The sequence below is a fragment of the Mauremys mutica genome, chromosome 2, assembly GCF_020497125.1.
Source record: "Mauremys mutica isolate MM-2020 ecotype Southern chromosome 2, ASM2049712v1, whole genome shotgun sequence".
Taxonomy (NCBI): Eukaryota; Metazoa; Chordata; order Testudines; family Geoemydidae; genus Mauremys; species Mauremys mutica.
The window spans coordinates 103,858,392-103,879,093 of record NC_059073.1 but is presented as its reverse complement, the minus strand read 5'-3'; the positions used below and the strand labels follow the sequence as shown (position 1 = coordinate 103,879,093).

At 39.2% G+C, this 20,702-nt stretch overlaps 1 protein-coding gene across 4 annotated transcripts in view; it reads left to right on the top strand.

Moving 5' to 3' along the window:
- The first annotated feature begins 5,088 nt into the window (after nt 1-5,088).
- Nucleotides 5,089-20,702, top strand: part of ZNF516 (zinc finger protein 516) — a 133,503-nt gene continuing 117,889 nt past the window's right edge. Inside the window, exon 1 of one of the 4 annotated variants that reach the window (XM_045005971.1) lies at nt 5,089-5,208. The gene's annotated coding sequence lies outside the window, so the exon portion shown is untranslated. Of the gene's footprint in view, nt 5,209-9,193; nt 9,306-20,702 lie in introns of those variants that run through there. The other 3 variants (XM_045005969.1, XM_045005972.1, XM_045005970.1) reach the window with 3 other exon arrangements.

Genomic DNA, 20,702 nt, shown 5'->3' with positions numbered 1-20,702 from the left:
AAAGAGTACAAACACTCCGGTGCAATCAGTTATGCATGGGGGAACATAATAAGATTTTTTGGGGCTGAGAAATAGCCAATTGTTTTGCCTTTACAAGAGTGCAGCACATTAATGGTTCGGGTTCAGTCTGCCGAGCAATTAGCATATTGTTGTTCCATAATCAGTAGTCAGCATAGAAAGAAAAAAGACCACTGAAATATGACCTACCAAAGATAGGAACTCTTTAAAAACAGGCATCCTTACTGAATTTGTCTTTCTTAAAATTAATTCTAGTTTGTGGCCAAGTTCCTTGTATTTCTAAAACTATTATGGGTCACATCTGTGGAATCCCATATCTGCTATTTTGAAACCAGCTGCTGTTGAGATTCTTTCAGTTAAGCTGAAATTAAGAACAGGTTTGTGGGTTCCCTACCTGCTGTGAAGGTTTATAAAATTGCATATGGGTGAGAAAATGTGACTGCCTGGGTTGGAAAAGTTGGTATTTTTATATAGTACTTAGTATGAAGTTAAAATAACCATGTGAACTGAAGCTGTACTTACTTTGCAACATCAACTTTTTCAGCTTTCTTCCTCAATGCCATTGTAAAGGCGCAATTGAATAAGTGGATTTAAAACAGAATGTGAAATCTGGATTTAATTGAACCAAAGTGTAGAAATCAGAATCCTTCTATAGCTTAGCAACTGTGTTTATGTTAGAGGGGGAAATGACTGACATGACAGTGAAAATGCTGATTCTGTGAGAGAGTTCACAAGATTAGTTCTGTCATAAAGAAAAATTAGGTTGATTATAATATGGGTCACACGGGGGCTATAGAGTCAAGTCCTGCTCACTTTACTCATGTGAGTGGTTCCATTAAAGGCAATGGGATAACTCGCATGAGCAACGCAAGCAGGATTTGACCCACATCCTCACACACCCATGAAATAATAACTTGTCATTAGACTTGCCAAAAACTCTGGTGTGGTTACATGTTGAAGGAATCTTCGGATATAGAAAGGTTGTGTACACACTTTAAGTTCGCCTAATGGAAAGTATTATTTCAAACTATTTGCTGGATTTATGCGTGACTAAACTAACAGGGCAGGAGAGCTTGACCTCCAGCTTATGCAGATTCACTTCACAGAACATCAGTATGTAAACCTATGCTGGATAGTGGATAATGAATCGGCATCGTACAAACTTCATAAAGGATCTGGCACTGTACGGCTACTAAAAAATATCCAGATTTTTGTGGCACAGATTACAAGTCAATGTATTTTACCAGAAAAAAATGTATTTGTTACTAATTGGAACCCTGTTTGTTTCACAGTGGAATTCAAGCCACAGATAGAAATTAACCGTGGTAGTAAACTAGCTGGTTAGAATGGCATTTAAGGAGTTTTAATTGCAAATAGTCAGAAATATTGGTAAAATGTTATTTTAAAACATAATCACTGATCATTGTTGTGCGCAATAATCTTTGTAGTTTCTCAGATATATGGTGGTATAGATACTCATATTTGTAAATTCTGCCTATACTATCTGTATTTCTAAATTCAGTAGAAAGAATCCATTTTAGAAAGGTAAATAATAGATAGTAGAAGTTAATTTGTTTTCATTGTTGTTGTGCCTTGTTTTACCCATGGTGTACTTTGTATGCAAAAAGCCTGGGTTAGATAAAAACAGGAGATGAAGGCAGAGTTACAGACTGTAAAGCTGAGGGGTTTGTTTGGTAAGGAATGTTTTCAACAAACTTGATGAGAGATACCAAGAAAACTGCCAATTTGAATGAGTCCTGCAATGTGGAGGTAGAATCTTCCAGAGACTAGGGGCCTCAGGTCATCCCGATAAGCATTATTTAGATGTACTTTATAAATTTCAGAGGTATTTGTACCAAAAAATCATACTCGACAGCACTAGAATTAAATAACTCTGAATTAGCATACAGTGGAAACTAAAACAACTGACTCCTCTAGTTACAATTCATTGAAAGTATCTGTATATATGATACAAATATGTAATATTTAATCAAAATTTGGTTTGTTTGCCTGCCTTGAAGTTTTTATATATGTTTTCACCTCCCGTTTTTACAGCGACACGGCCTTTTATTCCTTGATATTCTATTATAGTGCTTCTCAGGAACCTTTCTTATCTAAACTTCCACCAATCATTCCTAAGGCTAAGTTATGCAGACAAGTCATTGCACAGATTTTCATCAAAATGCCATTTTCCTTAGCTTGAGAAAGCCTAGTCCCAAATGCTGAACAAATAATTTATTAGACTGTAGCAAAAGTAAATAAATGTTTTCCTGCTCCATGTATTTCATTAGCCAGACTTATTATACATACAAGCCTATAAATAGCAAAACATGTATTGAGCCATTAATATCACTGACAATCTCATACAAAATACTGTAATTTAACTAAAGAATTTGAAATGGGAGTACTTCTCTGGGAAGATTTCAGAAAAAGATAAAATTGGTAAACAGTGCTGATAAGCAGATTAATCAACTAGGATAGTGATATGTTAATAACCTATTTTAAAATTAACAAACATTTTCTCTACCTGAAACTTTAAGCAGTACCAGGGTGGTTATACTAATTCAATTTGCATATCTTTTAAGTATTTGAATTTGTATATTGTTCTTCTCATTTTGCTTTCTGAAACCAGAAATGCTGGAATCAACAGGGGGAAACATGACAAAATCCATTATTTAAAGTTACATGGACAGATGAACTCTGATAATGACTTTCTGCATGATTAATATACATGATTAATATTGTCATTAGTGTCTGTACCTCTTCTGAATTGGGGATTCCATTAATGTTGAGTTCTTCTCATCTACTAAACTTTAAGGCCCAATTCTTCAGTCCTCCTTCAGAGACCCATTCCCTACTCTTTATTGGAGTAACCAGTGCAGGACTGAGTCCTATGGAAAGGAAATGTGGAAAATATTAAGGGTACTGTATAGAGAGGCAGGTCGCACAGCCCTGAGTGAGCTCACATTTTACTGTCTAAAGGAAAGAATCTATACAGACTAGAGAGAAAAATAGGCAGGTCATGAAAATCACATTTTTATGTGGAGGAGCTTGGAAATCTCATGCACCTTTCATTGCTCTAAACTGTCAATTTTCACCATATGGAAATTATTAGCCTAATACTGTAGTTTTAAATACTGCCCAGGAATGCTGATTTATAATGGATATTTTATTCTTTGAGTAAAGAAATGCTAAACTGCTATATAAACTATAACGATTAGGAAAATCTGCACACTGCATTGTGTGTGCCATTAGTTTTAAAGGGATGAATTCTGCTCTGATCTATGGTTATGTAAATCTGGAATAACCGAAGTCAGTGTCCTTATGGCAACTGGAGTAACTGAGAATAGAATTTGGCCTTGAGTTTAAAAAAAAAAATCTGTAGGAAAGGTTAGGAAGCATAAGGAACAAAACACAGACTTTGGAATATAGATTATCTACCATGATGAAAGCATTTCAAAACACTACATTAAGGTGAACAAACTGCTTCTGAAGTATATACTAAGTGCATTTAAAAAGTGTCCTTTCTGTGTATTTAGACAAGCTATGCATATGCCTAATATTTTTCTGTGAATTAGAATGAAATTTGATTGTTCCAACAAAATACATCCCACTCAGGCATTCATGCTGAAACCAGCAACAATTGTCAATGACCTTTAACATGCCTGCTATTCAAATTAGTGCAGATCATTAATCACACATAGCTTACATTTTATGATTCGTGTATCCTTCATTACAAACTTTCTCTCTTGCTTGCTGCCCCCTCCCTCCCTTTTTTCTCTATTCCAAGTCCTCTGGTAATAACCATTGACTATTGTAGGGCTTCAGAACAGGATCGTACATTTTGGAAGCTGTCGGTAGTAGTTTCTGTCGCAAGTGCAAGAAGCTGGAGGGGTGACACAGCAAAGTCAAACGTTGCGCGCACAAATACCACAGCACTAGGTAACCGTTTTCAAGCGCAGAGCTTGATTGTCTGGCAAGAACCACGTTAGGGGTGGTTTGGACAGTGTGTTCCTCTTAACTGCTAGTTATTCCTAGGTGAAACATGGCAGAAAAGGAAAGCTCTGGGGTGTAAAGATAATACTAACCCGCCTCAGAAGTCCAGCATGGCAATTCTACATCGTCATGACTATTACAACAAACAAACAAAAAGCAAGCACTCACAACCCCCAACACACTCTAAAGGTCTAGCACCAAGCTTCAGAAGATTAATTTAGGGTTTCCAGCCATAGACTAAACATATTCCAATTGCCTATGGCACACATACTTTGGGTGATTAAACTGAGCTTTGCAAACATACAGGAAAATAAGGTTTGAACTTTTCAAACATATGAGTGGATTATTTTTTTAAAAAGCCATATGGCAGATTGATTTGCTCAGAGCTCTTTCAACTCTTCCAGCGTAACTGTTGAACACCATTACCCTTTGATCTTGATTGAGGACTTTAATGTTTTTGTTACTGTGCATTTGAATAAATCTATAAATATTTTACCAGTGGAGTTAAAAAAAGGATGTTTCTAATATAAATGCATCTGGAGTAACTCCAAGCCCTTACATTTCAGAGCTTATATATGTGGGGAGTGTATAATAGTTTGCAGAAACATAACTTTTCACACAAAACAATACACACACTTACATATCCACTTCTATGATAGCTTCCAGTAATTCAGCTCCTGAATGTTTTAGTCATTTGAAAGAAGGTGAGATACATAACAAATCTGATAATGATTCAGTCCTATTAGTGGAATAATTATTTGTATATGACTCATTTCGAGCATCTAGACTTTCCCCGCATTGTACCAGAACTTTGCTGATGAGACAATAGTAGATAGTGTGTGCATTTAATATAGGACAGACCATTCTCCCATCTGGGGGAAGACATCAACCTATACATTGGAGGAAGCCAACGAAAAACAACCGGGATTCGCCAAAGCCACGCTCGATCTTTGGTCTGGTAGTCAAAGCAGCCCCGGCTGGCCAAAGGGCAAGGGAAAGTTTGGCGCTGAAGGGGCCCCTGGGTTGGGGCTTGGCATAGAGGGTTTGCAAGTCGCCCCCCCGTCCGCAGGAGTGGAGCTGGCGCAGTGAATCATGTGCAGTTCTTTCCTTATTGCATTCAGCGCATGGTTTCACCTTCAGATTCTTGTTTGTCTCTGTGTCCTTTCCCAAATAATATTACCTTACGGGAACGAGGTAAGGCACAGGGTGGGGTGGAGTGGGGCAAAATCTCCGTAGGATCCTTTTCTTTTTTTGAGGGGGGCGGTTTGGGAGGGGGGATGTGGATCCTCTTAATACGCCCGTGGGAAAAACTTCGCTTTTCCAATTAATGGTTAGTCTTACTCTGTAATTTAAGGGATTTAGAAATGGTAACTTTGTACTGTTTGCCGAGAAAGAGATCATTGATACTGCAGTGGTGGTGCTATTGGGGGAATTTATGGGCTGTATGAGCCTTTTGGCTTTGTACACTTCGTCAAAGGCGGGGGGGGGGGGGGGTGGTGTGTGTGTGTGGAGAGAGAGAGAGAGAGAGAGCTTGAATGCTATATTCATCCTTGAAGAAACAAAGAACAAATTGCCTTACTTTAAAGTAAAATGCTTTGGCTAATGAAGGTGGGTGATGGGACTTCAAGCTTTCGAGCCTCGAGTCGCTACTTAAATTATTAAGGGTTTTTGCTGGATAGTATTGATTCAGTATATGCATGAAATGCTTGATGCCTGGGGTGTGTGTGTGTGTGTGTGTGTGTTTTCCCTTCATTTTTTAGTTGCTCTCCCTTCAGCTGCGCGTATATAACTGAATGATAAACATTAAAAGAAGTACCCAGCTTATCAAAGGAAGTTGGGGCGGGTGGGGGTGGAAAGCGAGTATTCACGCATTAGACGCTGGAACGCTGAGAAGGGCTTGAAGGACAATGTGTAGCAATTACTTCCAGAAGATGAAAATAGCCCATGGGGTGCGGGTGCGGGTGGGGGAGGGAGTTTAATGTTTATATTTTTAAAAAGGACACCGAGAGAAGGAAGAGTAGAAGTAATGCAATTCCAGACATTTTGTGCGATACAAGCTTCCCTCCTCCTCCTCCTCCCACTATCTCCAGTGAAAATTAGCATACCAAATAGTTGCGATCCTAATTTGAATTAAGATGCTTCGACAAGTTTAAGAAACTTTGTCTGGCTAAACTTTGTGGAAAGAGAACAAGTTGGGATATTAACATAGGCTGAATGTGTGTATGGAAGCTTGTGTAGAATGACAGTCACCCTGTTGTTTTTGCTCTAAGACCAGCTAACCTCTGCAATTAACTACTCCCGAGAAACCCTGGCTTTTAAACTGAAAAGTGCTGGTTAGGAGTCAGCACCATTTGTTATGAGCGTTAATAAGCTCCCGGCAGTAGACAAGTATCTTCTGGGGAATGTGCATTGTGTGTCTATGTCCATTACGCATATAGCTAAAGAGGCACTTGGACACTAGATGTTCAAAAATAAATTTGTTCAGACTTCTTCCTAAACATGAACCCTGGTCTTTATTTAATCCAGATGCAGGATTCCACCCCCAACCCCATATTTGCTGCCTTATTGTTGGTTTACATTTTCTGAAAAGGCGACTGGTGTAACCTGTGGAATTTGAAATGCAAATAAAAGCCTGTGGGAGTTGAAGCAGAACAAATCAGCATTTATAAAGTGAAAAAGATTTAATGTCTTTGAAACCATTGCAAGATTTTTTATAAGAACTGAATCGTGACGTCAAGTCGTTTGAGAAAGATTTTTTTTTTTTTGTAATGTCTGAAATGCGGGTATGTGAAGTGCTTACAGGAAAAACAGATTACAAGATTAACATCTGTTAACATGATCGTTTATCTACAGCCAAAAATAGGTCAGTCCTTTCTTAAGGAAATACGACTGCGGGGCGCATGATTAAATAATGAATTTAGACTAATGAGTTAAATACAGTCCGTGTGTGTTATAATCTGACCTGTGACAAAAATATTTAATTCAGAGACCTTTGGAGATCATTGTAAGGTCAAAGTCCCTTTTTAGGGAGAGGCACAACTCTCCCTCCTCTTCCTCCCACCCCCTTTCTTCTTCTTTCCGTTCCTTATTGCTAAATGTTCTCCCTCTCCTCCTCCCCCACTGAAGTAGTAATGAATGTTTTCCATCCCCAGTATTGTTGAAGGACACCAACTCTTTCCGTGCAAATGGCTAAGTTTCCTAAGCTCTGGGGTTGTTTTGTCATTAACTGAGACAGTGGCAAAGAAGAATAGGAAACGCCGATGCAAAGTAGCTCTCTGCTTTGCATCTGCCTACCCCCTAACTGTGATTGACAGCCCAAGCCTCCAATCGCCACTTCTTCCTCTCCCTAGCACTGAGTGCGCTTGTGTTGCTACTCAGACCTAGAACCAGACTGCTTTATTTATTTACATATACCTTGGTGTGTGTGTGTGTGGATAGATAGAAATCTGCATCGGTACCTCAAATCTCATACAAGACAACCATATGCCTCTGTTAGGTCCATAATAATAAATATGTAAAGAGTCAGCATATGAGAAGATTTCAAGTAACAAGTTGAGACCTGCTGGAGGAGAAGAAATATAAAATGATCTCTGGCTATATTTTTACAACAGCGTTGCAGTCATACCTATGTGAGGCAAATAGTGTATTGACGTCCAAGAGTTACACCCATTCTCAGGTCATCATTGTTTTAGCAATCTTCACTTTTTTTTAAAGTGACTGCAGAGTGCTCTTATGAAAATCACTTTGGGCCTTATGGAGCAATCGATTTTTAAACAGAATTCGTCATTGATTTCAGAGAAGATTGCTGCTGAAAAAGTAGAATGGTCTTTCGTACCCGGAAGTAAAACAAAAGGATCATGTCTCAAACTTTTTGAAGTTTTTGTAATTTTTTTTGAGGGGGACACAGTAAATATTTAGTTCAGTGCGAATCCTTGAATTTAAAGCTCATTGCTCTAATAGAATAAAAATGCTGCTGACCAACAGTCTCTATGAATAATGGTCATTTCTAGACTACACAATAGGCACATTCAGTAAAGGAATGCCTGTCATGAACCATACCAGGTTTTGTGCTTAGTTAATCCTCTACCCCAACTTCACTCCAAATATTGTTATAATTTTATTTTTGTTTGGTGTATCAAGAATGTGCTACTTGTGATCCAGACTTTCAGTTAGAGTTTAGCATTTTCTGTGCTTAAGGGTGGATTGTCATTTATCTGTTGAGCTCTTATGTTGTGTAACTGCGGTAAAAGGATCAGTGGGTTAGAGGTAGGACAGTTAAAGGACTAAATGCAACCTTTTGTATAAAACAACTGCCCAATTCACTCCGGAGATGGCCAGAATCACTCCTTGTAGCCAGAGCCCAGAGGATGTCCAAAGAGGAGCCTTTATTCTTTGGCCTTGTGCCACATACTTTATTTCATGCCTGCTACACTAAATGAGTTAACTACCAAAGGGTTTTTCATTAACTCGACTTTGCAACCACATATTTAACTTAAAAAAAAAAAGAAAAAAGAGTGTAACTTAATTTAAAAACGGATCTGAACAACACAGCGTGGAAGACTTTTACTCCTATTCAGCCTATTTTAATACCAGATTACCTTTGTGCCCCTCCTCTTCTCAACCCCGTGGGTCTGGTGTTTTCAGAGAGGCTTGTTGGGATGGGAAAGGGAATTGCTCGACTTTGTCTTGACCGTTGCATTCCTGTGTTGCATTAATAGCCTGCATCGCCTGGAGGAGGCAGAACACGAATGCAACGAAGAATGCAGCGGCTTAAAGACTGGTTGCTGTGGTAGGCGGTTTTGCAGGGCTGATGTGGCTGGAAGGTGTGTGTGAGAGAGGAGGGGAGGGTTTGTACCTGGGCTGGCCGCGCGAGGGGAGCGGGCCACCCCCAGCAGCAGCTTGTTGCTGTGTGTTGGGTGCCGAGGGAGGGAAGCAGGGAGGAGTTTGGCTCCGGCAGCTCTTGCATTCAGTTGTCCGCCTTTAGACTGTAGCCAGGACGTCACAGCTATGTACTGTAACACAAGAAGTTAAAGAGGCAGAGGGGAAACAGCCACCCCTCAACTTCCAGCCCTTAACAAAGGCAGAGGCAGGCAGGGATCTGTCAAGAGAACCCGGCGCCGAGAGGGAGGGGGAGGAAAACACAACTTGGGGGGGGGGGGGTCGGAGAGATCCAGGGAGGCGCAATTAATGGAGGAGGCGAGGGAGGGGGCAATTGAGCTCAGGCGGCCCCAGCGATGCCCTATTGGATTACGTGGGGATCTCGTTGCTGGTGAAGCATAGTGGCGTGCAAGGTAATTTACTTTCTATTTTAAACTCCAGTTTGTTATTGTTGAAGGGAAAGCGGGGGGGGGGGGGACTTGTTGCAAGGCGTGGCGTGCCCAGAAATAATTACGTAAGTATTCAAACCGGCTTGGTGTTGCTGACAAGAAGGGCAGTTTGTTCTAATGGCAAGGAGGGAGTTTGTTCCTGACAATGTATCGATTTGGAAAGCTTGAGGGAGGGGGTGAGACAGAGAGAAACATCGCTCTCTGTCTGTGGACGGATGAAACTTGCTTGCAAGGAACCCAGATGTATTTCTGGGCGTGGGATAAGGCACTAATACAGTGTAGTTCTGCAAAACAAAGGGGAAGGATGGTAGCTGAATTGCAGTTTTCCTGCGTTCACATTACACTGTTGGGCTTTTTTTTTTCTTTCTTAAATCTCTGATAACACAGATGAACTGACACAAGTTCTGATTAGTTTTACTGTATGAGTGCGTCACAGAAAATCTTTATCTTTCAATATTATGGTGCCACTTTCTCATTAGTGAAGGGAGGACTTTTATAGTTTGTTTTCAAGTGTTCTGTAGCTGGAATGCCCAGGAGACAATAAAAAGTGGTATCCATTTTTTAAAATGCTGTTAACTCCAAAATGTCACACTAAAACAAAGGTACTTCATTTAATGTAGCGATGTCCATTAATCACATAGATGTGAAGTAAATACCATTTAAAATTGTCCTCTCAAGCTGAAGGCAATAATTATGTTCCTTTCCCCAGTAAAATCTTGTCTGTACAGTAATCAAAATGAAACTGTTTTCCATGTAGCAGATAAATACTTGTATAAGCTATTTAAATATTTTTGATGTTAAGGTAACATAGGCATCATACATATGCTTTGATTGCTGTGGAAGAAAAACAACCCTCATTTGTGTAGTGTTGCTTCATTTTCTGTCAACATGTCCTTTAGTTGTGTCAAAACAAAACCTGAAATAAGCTGTCCTGTTTATGCGTGTGTGTGTGTGTATGTATATGTATATATATGTGTGTGTGTGTATATATATATATACTCTGTCAGGTGGTGAGAAGAGATAAAGAATGGAATTTATCTGAGGTTTTTCTAGTAAAACTGGAAGCTGAAGTTGTATAGGAACACCTGTGGTGTAATTAGTATCACAGTTCAGTTATTCAAGGAGACATCTTTAGTTTCACAAGAATAACTGCCATAGCCATCTTGAATAAGCTCTGTGTAATAAAGTGATCTGCATGTATATTTGTTTTACTTTGAAATAGTGGTATTATGTATACCTTCACTAGTTCTCAGACATTAGAAAAGACTCTTTTCAGTTATATCTAATAATCTTCTGAATTCATTTGCAGGGCCTTGATCCTTTAAAGTCTGATGATGTGATATCCTGGTTAGCAAATATTATTACATATTCTGCATTACTAATGAAAAAAATAAACCCCAAAACTATGACCTGGTTGCTTTAATTTGAAGTAGCTGAACAGTCCTGATAGAAAAAAAATCTGAGAGAGAAAATTTAAAGGTATTTGAGAATAACATGGTCTTAAAACACTGACTGATATAACAGATGGGTGTCCAACACTTGTTGTATCAACAAAGAAGTGGTGCTCATAAATTAGCATAGCTTCTTTCTAAGAGGTTTTATAGCTCATCATGACCTTTTAAATTGCTAAACATTACTAAAACAATATGCATCAAGAGCTGCAGTCTCTCACTGAATATAACTGATTATTACTCAGTACTCTGGGGAAATGAAAATAGTTTACATCACGAGTATTAATGCTATCTATTGTTATGACCTCAGTAAACGACTTGCTGCCTGGAATGGAGTTACAGCCGTAACATTTAACTTATATAGATTAAAGTTTCCCGACACTGAATATCACCTTTTAAAAAAAATTAGGTACATCTTATTTTTCTGTAAGTTGTCATAACACAGTGCCATCACCAAGATCTAACAAGACCAGTTATCATCACAGGAATAGTCGGTGAACAGATAAAAATGATTATGTCATCATTCCAAATGTTCTTTGCTTGTCAAACTTCCCTTAGCTGCAACTTTTCTCCGTTCAGCTTTACTCCAGCAAACAGAGACTTTTTTTTTTTTTTGCAAATATCTCAGAATTATTTGAGAAGGAGGAAGGGGAACCGATATGCCTTGCTTGAGTGAAAAATGAGAACCCTTTAAAATTATACTTTCTTGGTGATGTTTGTGTAGCATACATCAGATGGCACAATGTCTGACAGACTGGAGGAGTATAATCAGATGAATGATGTTGATGCTAACTTTTGTAAACTTTGGGCGGTCTGTTTATTTAGCTTCATTAAGGTCATTAAGTGCAGTGGGCCAAATCCTCAGCTGGTGTATATTCATGTAGCTCCATTGGCTTTAATGAAGTTACACCAGTTTATACCAGCTGAGGATCCAACCTGATTACTTTTACACTGTGATTTTTTTTTTCCTGCCCCTGTGGAAGAAAATATAATTACCATACTTACTAAGGGTTTGATCCAAAGCCCACTAAAGTCAGTAATAGCTTTGGAGGACCCCAATACAGCAAAGACTTACTTATACCCTTAACTTTACACACCATTTACTTAATTGGGATGATTCATAATGCGTTTGGAAAAAAAATAAAGCAAGTGTGTAAGTCTTTAAAGGAGCTTGGCTCAAGTTTTGAGATCCCATACTCAGATTGGAAAATTGTGTTTGAGGGTGTCCAACTGCATTATTTCTTAACACCATAACAGTAGGAAGCTGAAATACAAACTGATTGCATTCAGCAGGAAGAAACTTGCCTGAGCCTGTGCGTTTAACTTGTAAAATGTGCTTGTTTACATTTTTAAGACACAAGTGTGAATGTGTACATGTATGCATTTTAAGGATGAACATGTATTAGATTTCTACCAGAAATGGCATTAAAAAACCCCCACAGTTGCTCTTTTCATAACTGTGTATTGTTTGTCAGTTTGACAAGAATGTTTGAGCCTTTTTATACTGTACTTGCTTTTGCCTATGAGCTCAGTGCTGTCCTCTGATATACATGTCATCTGCTCCTATTGACTTCAGTGGCAGTTGCATGAGTGTATCTCAGGGTAAAATTGTGCTCTGTATATTTCAATAGCGGAGATTCCAACTGTTTGGAACCATGGTAGCTTGGAAACTATGAGCTATCTTAACTTACTTTTTCTGTAGCCATAAACTGCATCCAGATAATTAATGACTGGATGGCAAAAAACACCACAAAGTCAAATTTATTTGATTAGGCATCTGCAATATAAACATTTGAACCTTGCAGCAACATTCCTTTTTCAAAGCAGACATCTTACATGATGTAAATGTTTATACATTTCAGTGCTAGGATAAAGCTGTTATGATTCAGTCACTTAGGGCAAAATTCTGTTTTTGGTTACACCACTGTAATTGCACAGTAACTCCACTGTAATCAATGCAGTTACTCTGGAGTTACATGGGGATAACTGAGAGCAGAATTTAGCCCTTAATTTCTTAAAAGAAAAAAATGGAACCCCTTCCTTTCCCAAGATTTGTACTAAAAACACTCTCAGCAGAAATGATTTTAATAACTTTGGTATTACTGAGCCTGCTCTAAAACGTTCTAGCGGATCACAGTTCAGGAAGTAACATTGCTATAGCTTTCATTAGTGTTGTAGTACTTGAGTGCATGTGTTTACTTTCATTACCTGACTGCAATCCTGCAAATGTCCTGGCTCTTGGCTTGCTAAACCTGCTTTCCTGTCTGAGGCTACTGATGATGATTACCTAACATCGATGATTAATTTTGCTGTTGATGTTTACACCTTAACTCAGGTATCAGTAGAGCTACATCAAAATTGGTACACATTTCCTATAAACAGTTTCTCCCTATGTTCCAGGAGCTGGTTTACAATAACAGTTCTTATGCAAACAGTCTCAGGATATTATGCATGTGTTACTATGTTTTGAAGGGATATTGGCAAACTCTGTCTATTTACATGATGATAAAGTTACATATTTAGGTTTGTTAATGAATTCAGTGGTCTAAATTGTTTAAAACCTTATGGGAAGAATTAACGGAGGCTTTTAATGTGGATTCAGAATTACTTGCATTGAGCTGAGTATTTCAAAAGTATTTTGATTTTTGCTAACCTTTCACTAAAATGATGACTTATTGGAAATAATTGAATTAGTATCATCAGTAGAATATTATATTTAACACTTGCTTAACAAAGTCCACATTTTACTATAGACGGCTATGGAAGCCATAGCCCAAATCCAGTGTTACTCTGAATTTACACTGATGTATGTGGGAGCACAATTTGGCACATAGTGCTTAGCTTCTCATTAAAGTTGATACATTTACTAAATACATTTCAAATCTTTCAGAAATGTGTATTGTCTATCTCTTATCTGTCCATTTTCTTTACATCTTCCTGTCTGGCATTTGAGCTTTCCTTTCTACATGGTGGCTCTCTAGAAGGAAATGTTTTCCACCATCATATTTCCAAATTGCAAAGTACTGTAGTATAATTTTGTGGCTCCCAAAAATTTTAAGGGCAGTTCTGAAGTGATCTAGCTTTTAATCTTTTTTTTTCTTCTTCAAAATGAAATGGAAACTTAAAGGATGTACAATTACAATCTGCAACTATTCTTAGAATTCAGACACGTTTAGTATATATTACAGTGATGAAAACAAATACTTAACACACAGAGTAATGGCTGGATACAGGTAATTTGGAAAAACCAGTAGCATTTACTCCAGCCACCCTACATCTATTTCATATATATTCACTCTGATAGATTGCTTCAGTCTTTTTTTTTGGTCTGTAGCTAACAAAATAATATATTTCATGAAATTACTGAAAAGAATGTAAAAAAGATATAAAAGATCTATGCATCAGACAGTTCTGGATCTGAATGTTTGCTGAAAATAAGACCTATTAATGTGTATTAGTGTTTTCGAGGCACAAGTACATATTTTTCTTTTCCAACAGGTAAAGTAAAAGGAACACTATTGAGTTGGCACGTCATTTTTGCTCATGTCAGATCAGGCTCCTTGATATGGCTGCACTATTATTAATTTTTTCCCCTCTGTTCATTTAAAAGGATGGTGAGCAGGGAAATGGTGTTAGCTTTCAGGACATACTGTGACAGACTGATGGAAATTGAGGTGCTCTTTTTATTTTTAATTTATTTATCAACCCTGATTTAAAACAGTCCTCACGTTTCAGAGTTTTTTCCAGTAGTATGACACTTTCCAAAATGTGTCTTGATCACAGTTATAGTTAAAATTAAAAACATTTTCTGTGCTTGTCATGTTAAAAATAGATTTTTTAAAAAGGAAATTATTCATGTTCTTTGTTTTAAAAGAGCAACATGTGTGTTTCTTCACCATATGGTAGCATTTAACCCATATTGTATGAACTGACTAGGAGTTGCATTTAAGTGTTGATTTATTTGAGTACTTCAAAATGTTCTTTGTCTGAAATCTAGTACAGTAAATGATGCTTTTAAGGTTGTGCAATGGAACGCTGTGTTTAGCAGTTGTGCTTTGCTGTTACAATGATTCTAGGTTAATGAGTAAGCGTTTTCTGTTTTTTTTTTATTCTCAAATAATTTCCTTAAAAAATAATCCAGCTCCGAATGTTGAAATGATTTGTGGGAAGACTTATTCACAATAGTCAATGACACAACATGATGTCAAGAGTTGCAGGGTGAGATGTTGCAGTCTCTGCTGGCTGAAACTAGAGCTGCTCCTTTGATGGTTGAGGATATGCTAAGCAAGGCTTAGTTTTAGTGCCCCAATAGTCTGCCCACATTAAAAGGTGCATTCTTGTTCACTTTGGTCTAGACTGTGAAGTATGTATGTTGGTGAGCAGACCAGTATTACCAACCCCAAGTATTATTAAACCATCAGTCAGCCCCTCAAAAATCATGGGATTAGTTTAAAAATCATGTTGTTGTTGTTGTTGTTGTTATTTTTTTTTAAAGAAAATGCATTTTGAGTTCTTTTGTTTGCTTTCTGGTTTTTGAGCCTTTAGGGCTCACATTTTCAGTCTTTGCTGCAGCCATGAGGGCTAGATACTTTTACAAAAAAAGCTGAAATTCTCCAATAGTTATTTGATTCCAAGAATTAGGACTTTAATGGAACACCAAATATTATTAGACATGCGATAAAATTGGCAGAGTTGGCAACATTTAGTTACTTATGTAAGTAGTCCCATTGACCTCAGTGGAATTACTTGTATGAGTAATCAGTTGCTCTCCAGTATGTGTAAGGGGCTTACAGTCTGTCCCTTAGTGAGGTCTTTTGTGGCCTTAAAGTATACCCTTGAGTAGAAAAATATTCCATCATATCTGTAATGGTGCACTGTATAAAAGATATGTTGGCTTCTTGTGGTTGCAGATTGTACTCTTAATAAATTAATTTGTACTATAGTGATTGTAAGTACATGGTACACTTCTTTGATCATGTCATTGGAAGAGCTCTGTATAATACTTCTATTAACCTCAGTAAAATAAGATTTCCAACCTCCCTCTAGTGTTTTGAAACCATTGAGGTGTGCATTGGGGAGAATCTGCTCCTCTTGATGTCTCCTTGAATGCCGCTACAGGTTTCATATATTTTTATACCTGGTCCCTTGCAATGTTTCGTATTTGGTCCTCCCTATCGTTGTTTAACAGCAATACCTTGTTGACACCATATTTAATGGCAATACTAATGTTGATTTCAGGGACAACGTATTTCAAGGGAAAAAAGAGATAAATGCGTGTTCATTGATTTTCAGGAAAACCTGTAGGGACAGAATAAATACATGCTGCATGTAGATAAGCCCTGGTTCCTTTTCTTATTTTCTAGATGAGTTTTAACTCTGTAAGTGAATGCTATGAACCGTGATGCATAATTTATATTGACATTAACAGTGATACTAGAGGAACGTTTTAATGCCAGTTTGAGAAAATATCACAATTAATGTTGATAACCCTGGTCCCATTAAATTGAAATTGATTTTAGTAGAAACATCCATGCCTGTGGCATGACCATAAGTGGTATGATGAAATAATTCACTCCTTTTCATAATGCCAAGCATATTGGAGAGTTCATGTTATCATGAACAGTGCACACCAGGTGTCAAATTACTTGACAGATATACAGCTTCACTTCTGAATGGTTTCTTCCAATTAGAAAGTAACAGTTTTAAAGGGATCAACAGAGGAGTGGGGGTCTCTGAATTCTGTAATGTCAACAGGCGTGTTTTTGCTGCTGTTATTTATTCAGCTACTTTTTAATGCGCCACAAACTATTTGGTAAATCTTGGGTAAAGTTAGAAAGCAATACTACATGGAAGTCATGGGATTAATGGTTTAGTGGTAGAGATTAAAAGTGGTCTCAGCAAATTACCCTGTTGATAGAGAAGCCAGAATCTGTTAATGGTATTACAAACAGATTGGTTTATCAGTCGGTTATTTTCTAGGTTGATTAGGGATTATAAATTGCTCTGTATTTGTACTACAAAAGTAAATTGTGTTGGGACTGCTAATATTCCACATAGTTATTTTAAATATTAAGAGCAATGTCAGATAACTTTTAAATACGTATTTAGATGGGCATCAGCTGTGGCCAGAATTTTCCAAAGCAGAGGCTTATAGTATTTGGGTACCAAATAGGTGACCTGACATTCTGAGGTGCTGAGGAATGGAAGCTATAAGTGCTTGGCATCTCTGAAAATCAGGCCATCTATTTAAATGCTTAATTTTAGTGCTGAAATTTTTGGCCTGTGTCTTTATTTGTTTCTTTGCAGACCCTTAGCATGTGTTGGGTGCTTCTGATAATCAAAATGATGTGCACATTCTTTTAAACCAGTGGTTCTCAACTTGAGGGTCCCAACCGTGGAGGAGGAAGGGAGTTATGAACAGGTGTCAAGGAGTGGTGATCACTCTGCCTTTCCCATTTAGCTGACTGGAAGTGGGGGGAGTCCTGAGAGGGAAGGGGCATGAGTGAAAGTAATATTAAACTCTTACCCGCACGGGGGCTGGTTCCGAGCCCGCGGAAGGGGCGGAGCTGGGGGGTCAGCCTCCTCCAGCCAGCCCATCCACACTGCTTGGCCCGCGCCACCAGGGGCTCCGGTGGCGATTTAAAAGGGCCCAGTGCTCTGGCAGCTACCATGGCAGCAGCGATCACAAGCCCCAGCCCCTTTTAAATTGCTGGCCCTGGGGCAGCTACCCCTTTTGCCCCACCCTGTCGGCAGCTCGGGGGGCACAAAAGGGACAATGACATTAAAGCAGTTGCATAGAAGGCCGGTACCAGCTTCTTACCAGTACGCTGTACCAGCCTACTTTCACACCTGGGAGGGGGGTCTTGGTATGAACTTGGACAAAGGGGTTGAGGTATGGAAGAGGTTGGTTGTTTTAAATAGTGACTCTTGTGTGCTATATTCTGATTTTTAGACATAAAATTATCTTCCCATGAACTACTGGGTACATGTTTTTACCATTCATACTTACCTCATAGATCACTTGCTCCTCTGTGCCTATGCATACACCACTTGGTGTAAACTGGCACATTCTGAGAGTCTCTCTGACAGAGAGGAGTCACAATGGAGTCCTTCAGATATTTGCTGCATCTTTCTATGCTTGTCTTGGGAGATCCTGTTGCTTTCACTTTGCTGCCTTGTGCTGATCTGCAGTCTATAGGTTTTTCATTACTAGCCACATTAGGGAAATGCTGTTATTTGCCTCTGGAAGTGAAATGGTAGATAAAGAAAATTGCCAAGTATGATAACTTCTTAGACGCGTCTGGAGCACTGCAAGGAAGATTCACACACTAGACAAAATCGTAATTGTTCTCTAATACTTTGGCTCTTACAAGAGAAGAAGGGGAGGATTCTAGTGCAAGCAGAGAAATCTCAAAGTGGTTTAGATGGAAAGCGGAAGATCAAGGTCACTGCATAGAAAGCTGGAGGTTGGGCTGCCAAATTTACTTGTTCTCATGTTAGCTGCAAGGACATTGGTGAGTTGAGTAGTTTGAGGGGAGGAGAAAGGAGTGGAGTCCTTGAGAAGTCTCATAAAAGTTAATTCCTTGCCTTTTTAATACCAGTCTTCTTTTTCTTCTTCTTAAAAATCTAATACTCCTGAAAACATTCAATGTTCTTAGTTATTTTGAAGGAGCAGCCCTCTTAGAATGATGAGAAGGATCAAGGCTTGCATCCTCAAAGAGTGTAGGAGGAGATAGATGGTTAACCTTGCTCTTTTGGGTACAGCGTGTGAATTTTGCAACTCTGGAGGAGATCAGACACAGAGAGATCAAAATGAACACAGTGAGAGATTAGTTTTTCTTTGACAGGGTTCAGGGTAATGGCAGGAACAACAAGTCTGCCTGAATTTTGGCTTGGGTCCTATCTCTTCTGTAACCTAATTATGTAGACTGGGACAGGTTATTAAGCAGCATATGGGGACCCTTTATTTTCTCAGCCAATTCTAAGATGGGAACAGTGCCATTTGGGTCACATAAGTTGAGAGAGAGAACACAGTCAGGGAGCCTTTGTCTTCTCTTTCCCCATTTCAAGAAGATGCGTGCTCTTCTCAGATCTCTAAATAAAGGGAAGAGACAAGGAGATATGTGACAGCTAAGAGCATATCAGACATCAAGCAAATTTTTGTTGTTGTCCTTAAGTTTCTGTTTTCACTTTGGTTTGCTGAATGTATTTTAAGGAAGTGTGTGGCACTTAAAAGGCTGAAATCCCTCTGCTTCACACTCTGATTTAATTTAGTCTACGCTTCTGGCACAATAATTCTTCATAGGACAATTGAATTTTCCTCAGTAACTTTTGAAAAAGAAAATATTTACTACCTTTTGCAGAAGAAACACAAATATATTTTTTCAGCCCCCCTCCCCCACCAAAACAAACCAACTTTACCCCGATTTTCTCATATTCCTTTGGGATTTGTGCGGACAGTGGTTGTTTAGCTAGAGGAACCCAAACATCTCTCATGGTAGGACACACACATTCTGATAACATCTTGGAGCTAGGCCACTTTTGAAATTCTGAAGTTGAATGCACACAGTCACTCCTCTCATTCAGGATAAACTAACAGAACTCTGCCAAGATTAGCTGATGGAACTGTCAAGTTCTGTCAGCTGCCTCTGTTTTCCAGTGCGGAAAGCCTGCTTTGCTACCTCACCAGCTCTGCTCCTCACTCAGACAATAGGGAGCTGGGCTTGGGCAGCAGCAGGTAAAGGAAGAGAGGGAAGAGGCAAAGTGAGTGGGGTTTGAGCAGGGCTTTGGGGTGAATGGAAGATTTAATAGGAGATGCTTGTGGGTGGGATCCATTTCTATGTGGAGATGCTGGGGTGTTTCCGGGAAACCAGAGGCTCTTTATTTAGGCACCAGTGTAGAGACACTTGACCTGAGCTCTGTGGCACACCATACAGCAGCATTGTGGAGAGCCAGGGAGCATTAAGTAGCTGTGTAGAGGGTGTTGTTGGATTGTCTTGTGTTTTGTATGCTGCCTAGCATGGTGAGAATGTGGTCCGTGACTAGGGCTCCTAGGTGTTATGGTAATACAACTGATACATAATAATAATGGGCAGAGTGGGGAGGGTGAGGAGTGGAGATCTTTGGGTGGGGGGCGGGAGTGGCGCATAGAGAAGGAGGGGCCAGAGCAGTGTGTGTGTGTGTGTGTGTGGTGGGGAGAATGGAGAGGAGTTCCACTTTGATTAACCACCGGTGGTTCATCAGAATTTAGATAATCTGTGACTCACTTATGGTTTGTCAGAGTGCACATAGATCTTCTCCCCACTGCTCCTTGCTCCTCACATACTACTTTCACATAGCCCTGCTCCGTCATATGCACCCCTGGTCCGCACCATGACTTCTACTCTCTGGCTATATTCAGCTTTTAAACACTCACATAAAAATACTGAGTAGTCAGGGTGGGGTTGTGGGTTGAGGAAGCATATTGAGGCGTGGGGCTGTAGAGAGACATGAAGTGGCACAACGGGGGCAATCTGGGTCATGCACTGGAGGCTATGGGAGGAATTGGTCTGTGCCAGGGAACAAGGGGAAGGAGTACAGTTGGGATTGGGGGGCAGGGTATATGCTTATCTTGTATCCATCTGAATAACGTTTAGCATTTGCAGAGATTTCTTAAATAAGTTCCATCAAACAACAAACATTTTTATTTTGTTAACACCGGTTACAGTTGCTCAAGTGTTCATACTACCAACTCATTTGTAAGAAAAATCAGGAGTCGAGTCACTAGTTAAGTACACACACAACCTTTGAAATCTACAGTTGTGATTACCTCTTGCCCACATCTGCCGCTTCCCTTCACAACCCTAACTCTGACCAGAAACACTGACGGTTGAAAGAAGGAAGCACTGGTCTTCCTCATAACATCATCTTA